General features: G+C 34.5%; 1 long non-coding RNA gene across 1 annotated transcript in view; it reads right to left on the bottom strand.

Annotated features, from left to right (window-relative positions):
* Positions 1-4,339, bottom strand: part of LOC125504800 — a 6,966-nt gene extending 2,627 nt beyond the window's left edge. The window contains exon 1 of the long non-coding RNA XR_007281701.1: positions 4,146-4,339. This is a non-coding gene — a long non-coding RNA (uncharacterized LOC125504800). The remainder of the gene's footprint in view (positions 1-4,145) is intronic.
* Positions 4,340-6,307: the final 1,968 nt, after the last annotated feature.

The following is a 6,307-nucleotide window of genomic DNA, read 5'->3' on the forward strand; positions in this document are numbered from 1 at the left end:
TCGATTGCTAAATGTTCGCAACACTTCTGCAGCAAAAGTGTTTGGAATTATAAAGCATATTGGTTGATCTTTTTGGTGCTCATTATTTCTTTTTTTTGAGACTAACTTGGACAAGATTCCTCGGTAGAGAAAAGTCAGAATTTTGCAGTTTAAAATGTTCGAATTTAAAGTCCCATAATTACTTTTGAAAGCTGTGAAAATGGAAATATACGCATTTTTTAAGCTTTCGATATTTCTACTTTAAACTGGAAATAATGTTGTGTTTGCCAACGTTTTCCCTACTGATCTCAATTCTTAAATTTGTGCTCCAAACTTTTTTCACTTTAATCCTCCCACATTGTATCTATTCATCATCAGTATCATTTTTACGACTTTAAGCCTACCATTTTTGCCGATATTAAAACGTCAAATTTTAACTTAAGAGATCTTGAAATTCAAGTTTCGAGTTGAAATTCAATTTTCACATTTGCACCCTTACGTAAAATCCTATTTTTTAAGATTCGGGTTGTAACCCAATTTAATTGAATTTGAAATTTAAATTCAAGCCCACAAAAAAACACGATATAAAAAACAGAAGTTTTTTACAAATTAGAAAATTTGAACGTAAAGATCGAACTTTAATTCAAACGGTCCACGTAAAACTGCAATTTCATATTTCATCTTCTGAAAACAAAACTATCTTTTTTATTTACTTATAAACTCAAATTCTAACTTTAAAAATTTATGCATTTCGGTACAAAATTCGTAATTTTCGCAATTTTAACTCAAATGTTCTCGATGAAATTGCAATTTTAATCTCTGTGAAACTTTAAATTTGAAATTTCGAAATGTACTTAGACGTGAACCCAAATTTGGGTATTAAGCTTAAATGTCGACACAAAATTTGCAATTTACATCGAAACTTCAAAAAACTATGTAATTTAAAATTTTGCAATTGAATTAAAAAATCGGACTTTAACTGAAACTCTCCAACTAAAATTGCAATTTCAATCTCTTGAAGTAAAGCTTTAAATTTTAAATTTCGAATTTGACTTAGATACTCATAAACTGAAATTCGGACTTTAAGCTTAAATTTAAACACAAATTTTATAATTTACAGCAAAAATTAAAAAATTCTGGAATTTAATTTGCAATTGAACTAAAAGATCGAACTTGAAACAAACTTTCCACCTGAAATTGAGCTTTAGACTTTTACTTACCTACATATGAATTCCAAGTTTAAATGTTGACATAAAATTCGAAATTTACACTGTGAACTCGAAGATGTGAGATTTTGCGTTCAATATTTCAACTCTCTAATCATAAAATCTTGCCTTCGACCCATCAAAAATTTTCGAGTTACTGACTTGACTTGAAATTAAACTTGAAATGTTGCCTTAAAAATTAAAAAATCACCTGAAGTTCAAAAAATATTTCTTTAAAATATTTGACCATCTTTGCTCGAAAATTATTTTCGCAAATCGATTTACACTTTTCGAGATCTGAACTTGATCATTTTCAATATTTAATTATAAATGAAAACTTTAAAGTGAAATTCTTCTGCTTGAAGTTAAACTCAACTGTTTTTTGTCTGTTTGAGACAGTTGAGAATATCTTATTTGAAAGTTATTTATTAACATCGTAAAATATTGAACTTCTTTAAACTGTAAATTTGCTTTTTACAGTTTTAGTACTTGAATTAGTAGTCAAAAATGCAACTTAAAACTTAACAACTTTCTATTTTTGTTGTTTCTGGAACTTGACGATTTTCAAATTTATTCAAATGCAAAAAAATGTGAACTTGAAATTGTAATTACAACCCAACATTAGAGCTTTTACTTCACCTTCTTACCTTTTTGAATTAAAAAGCTTACTTTATTAGCAACTTTTGAGATTGGCTTAAAATAATTACAATTAAAAACCTTCGATCAGCTGTTTCTAACATACAATAGAAGTTCGGATCCTGAATTTGAACACTTATAAATGCGATTGTTTGCCTCATACGATTTGTTATACTAATCGAAACCCATCATAACTCGGCGATATCATGCTGGAGAGCCCCATATCAGGAAAACTAAATAAATAATGCCGTATTAACAGGGGCAGCAGAAGATAATGCAATTCGGATTCCCAATGGGGCCGGGAAAAATACTTTGCAAAGCGAATCCGAGCGGAACATTTCAATGCACTCCTATTCAACAAGTTCTCCCCCAATTCGGGCCCCGTCAAAGATACTTTATCTTCCTCATTTTTACTCGTTCTATAAACCGAACGGATTTGGAATTAGGTTACGCAGGTTTGTAAGGCATTAAGAGCCTCGGCTTTGTCGCCGAACATGGACGTGGATCTTTTTATAGAGGAGAACTCTCTTATTGTGAGATCGGACCTATAAGGGGAAAACTGGGATCAGCCTTCCTATTAGGGCGGCTTCTATATCATATAAAAGTCCCGCATAAAATGTATGTCGTCTTTATGAACGCTTTTCTCTACACTCCCTAAAACACCGAACTTATTGAATAATTTACAACAAGCTCTTGAAGAACACCAATTTCCGTGGTGTAAAAACGCTGAATGTGCTCATTCCGTTTCGATGGAATAAGGGCGAATTCGACGCCAGTCTTTGCAACAATTCGCCGCAAAGTAGCACACTTTTTAATCTGTTTTCCCGTATTTTTCGTTCAATCCAGCAAAAAATTCCGCACATATGTCCCAGGTATTCAGGCCCTAAACCGGTTCCCAACGCAAGCTTATTCCTGTTCCGCTTCTTACAGGATTAAGAACGCATAGTTGGCTGGCCAAAACAGTTAGTTACTTTTAAATTCTTCCGCTTCTAGTTTATAGAAGAAAGAAGCTGAAAGAAAAGAAACTTAAGGTGACCAAGGCGACAGACGACGTGGGAGATCCGCAAAGTCTAGCGATTTTCTCAGCGTGAAAAGTTGACAACATTAGGCCCTAAATTGAAATTGGAATTCCGCACAAATTGGGCAACAATCGCCTCAAAGGTCCCGATTGCAGGCCTGCCCTCAAACACGGTTGCGAAAAGGAAAAGTGGTTTGCTTTGAAGGGATTCGACTGGATGTTAAAGATGTTTTTGAAACTGATGAGTTTTTTGGACTTTTTGGTCGGAGGGGAATTATCCCTTTTATTAATTATCCTATTTTTTTTATTCGAATGAATCTAAAAGTACCTTTTTCGATCAGAAGCGATGATCAAAAAGAATCACTTTTCTTTACTATTCATTTGTTTTTCTTTTGCGCACGGACTTTTAAGCACGTGTGCCCAAAAATGAATGTGACACATTGAACGTGTCACTATCATAATATTTTTTTTATTCGAATGAATCAAAAAGTGCCATTTTGCGAACAGAAGCGATGATCAAAAAGAAGCACCTTTCTTTAGCGTTCATTTGTTTTACTTTTACGCACGGACTTTGCCGCACAGTGTGCGACAAAATAAATGTGACACTTTGAACTTGCCACTGTCATTATATATTTTTTAGTATTTTCATTTGAAAATAACCGAAATGCTTTTTTAAGGAATTACGTAGGTTTATCAACAACTATTGATCCTATTTTCAAGTTTACTTACAATTTGTAAATTATATCTTTGTTACAAGTTCAGTCTCATAATCGTTTTAATGGCCTACTTATCTACTTTTGCGATGTTGTCACACGTAAAACACGATCTTTTTAAGAAGCGCAAATGTCATGCAGAGTATGCAACATGCATACACCATCCCAAGACCACAGGTGTTTCAAGTTGAAAAAGTACTTAAAGTTAATTACAAACTTCAAAACACGACATTTCAAAAAATGACATTGCCACAAAATTTTAAATATGAAATCGATGCATTTTATTATTCGTGTAATCTTTCATTCGAATAAAAAATAGTGTTCGATACGAGGGCGAAAATTTGTTTTTCGAACTCCTGAAGGATTGACACCCTCGACTTCGTCTCGGGTGTCAAACGCCGTCGTCGTTCGAAAAACGACATTTTTCGCCCTTGAATCGAAAACTACTATTAAAGTATTTTCATTAAATAGTAAAAAATAAAATAGTAAAAACCCAAACTAAGCCAAACTAACCAACAGGCTTTTTTAATTAATTGCGTGGGTTTATAGAGAACTGTTATCATAATGTCAAATCATAATTTAAAGTTTACTTACAATTTGTAAATTATCATTTTGTTACAAGTTCAGTCTCAAAGTCGTTCAAATGGTCTATTTTTCTGCGCCACGCAAAACACGATTTGTTTAAAGAGCGCAAATTTTATGCAAAGTAATGCATCTTATCCAAACACCATACCGTGAAAGCAGCACTTGAATTTTCAACACTCATTGTTTCACTTGTATATGCTTTCAAAAATACGCCTTTGAAAAATTACAAAAGTTAAAACATGAATATTTTAAAAATGGCATGGACATCAAATTTTAAATATGAAGTTGACGGCTTTTATTTTTGGTTATGTCCATTTGTTATAACTTTATTCCTTTATTCGAATAAAAAAATATTGTTCGATATGAGGGCGAAAATCCGTTTTTCGCCCTTATATCGAAAACTACTATTTTGGAGTGTTTTGCATCTTTAGAGAAGGTCTGCTCGACGCAGCAGCCAAAACTCATCAGATTCAGTGTCGAATGTGTTTTTTTTTAAGAGACTTACTTAACCAAGCTTTACGAGGCTCGAGACTGGAATTTTAACATTAAAAGGTCATCAACATTTTTATGAGTAGGTAACGTTCGACCACTTGGTCCAAACTAAAAAAAAAGACATCAACATTGACAATTTTCCAGCAACGGAACTGAGATACTGCGCCAGCGCGTTGCGTTGGCGCACCACGTCATTTGCGCAACACTGCGCCACAACTCCCAAAAATATCTGAGTTACCCAGCCCTCGTCCGAAGGACTCTCTCTAAGGAAACTGGTAAGTGTATTGAGCTTTTAACTGGCCATATTTCAGTTTATGTCTGTAGCTAGAAAAACCTGTCCAGAAAAAATCTCCTTGGCATTTTCAAATCAAACCGCATTTCCGATAGTTTCCAAACCGAACAAGCTGCGCGCTTTGTTTCCCAAAACTCAGCAACCGTCGGGGTCAAGTCTATTGTCGCTAGGAGGCTTTTGAGGTGAGTTTCGGGCGTACAAAGTCTGAAGACGTCCCGCTGACAACCGGAGATTGTCTATTGTTTGTTTTGTGGTCACGGCCACGTTAGATCTAATGACACACGTCCGACATATTTACCTTTAACATCTGGCTCAGTTAGATGAACAAAGAGTTCCCTACCCAACCGTTCCCGGACACAATGGGAATGGAGTCGAGTTGCCAAACTAATCAAAAATGAACAACTCTTTGACTCGGAAACCGCTTAATTATTTTTCCGGTAGAGATCGCTCATTTTCATCATTTTCATTGTGGGACCGGCACGTAAAGAGGACCGCGCGCGGTCACTGTTTGTGTGTGTGTTTTTGTGCAAGGGATCCATACAGAATCCAAAGGGCCATTGGCAGGCCGCTGATTTTGATAGAAATTACACTTTTGATTCATCGATTTTGTCTCTCAAAAATCGATGCAAAGCTTTCGATCTAAGAGGCTCTTTGATACGCATGTACAGCGCACAGAACATCCCACGTGTTTGAAGTGTAATCACTTTATTGTGCTCTTCGCAGCATTACCCGGATATCAAAATTTAAAGCAAATTAAATGTATGGTTCGAAATTTATCATAAAAAACGATTTTGTTTTCAAACCTTAACCCCCTATTCTGTCAGGAAACATTTGCGACTAAAGTTTTTCAATAAAAGTCTAAGTGCTTTACTTTTCATGCTTTTTCGCCCCTTAAAATTGATAACGTTTAACCAGAACCACCTTAAATAATCGTAAAAAAGTGGAGTGGTAAGTATCAACAAATTCATTCAAAACGAAAATATTGAACTGCGGCCTTTCCTTCAATTTTTTAAATTCTTTCTACAGAATTTGGAATAAAATATTGGAATTAAATACAACCAAAAAGATTTAAAAGCATTCTTTGAACAACGAAAACAACAATACGAAGTTTATTTCAACAAGATCAAGACAAACCAAATAAATAAGATTGAGAGACTTATAACAAAGCGATCTTTAGGGATGGGTAAATGTGTAGCGCACGAGAGTTGGATCAAGAATTTGACAACAATAAACATACCAAATCCGGTAATGTACAGTAAAGTCCGCTTATAATGAACCCGCTTATAGTGAACTTTCGGTTAAAACGAACTTTTTTCCTTTAATTGAAACGTCGTCCATAAAGACTAACGTAATTTTTTACTGGTTATAACGAACCCGTTTATAACGA

This window comes from Dendroctonus ponderosae, unplaced genomic scaffold (assembly GCF_020466585.1).
Source record: "Dendroctonus ponderosae isolate FM_Combo_2020 unplaced genomic scaffold, Dpon_F_20191213v2 Dpon_F_20191213_6, whole genome shotgun sequence".
Taxonomy (NCBI): domain Eukaryota; kingdom Metazoa; phylum Arthropoda; class Insecta; order Coleoptera; family Curculionidae; genus Dendroctonus; species Dendroctonus ponderosae.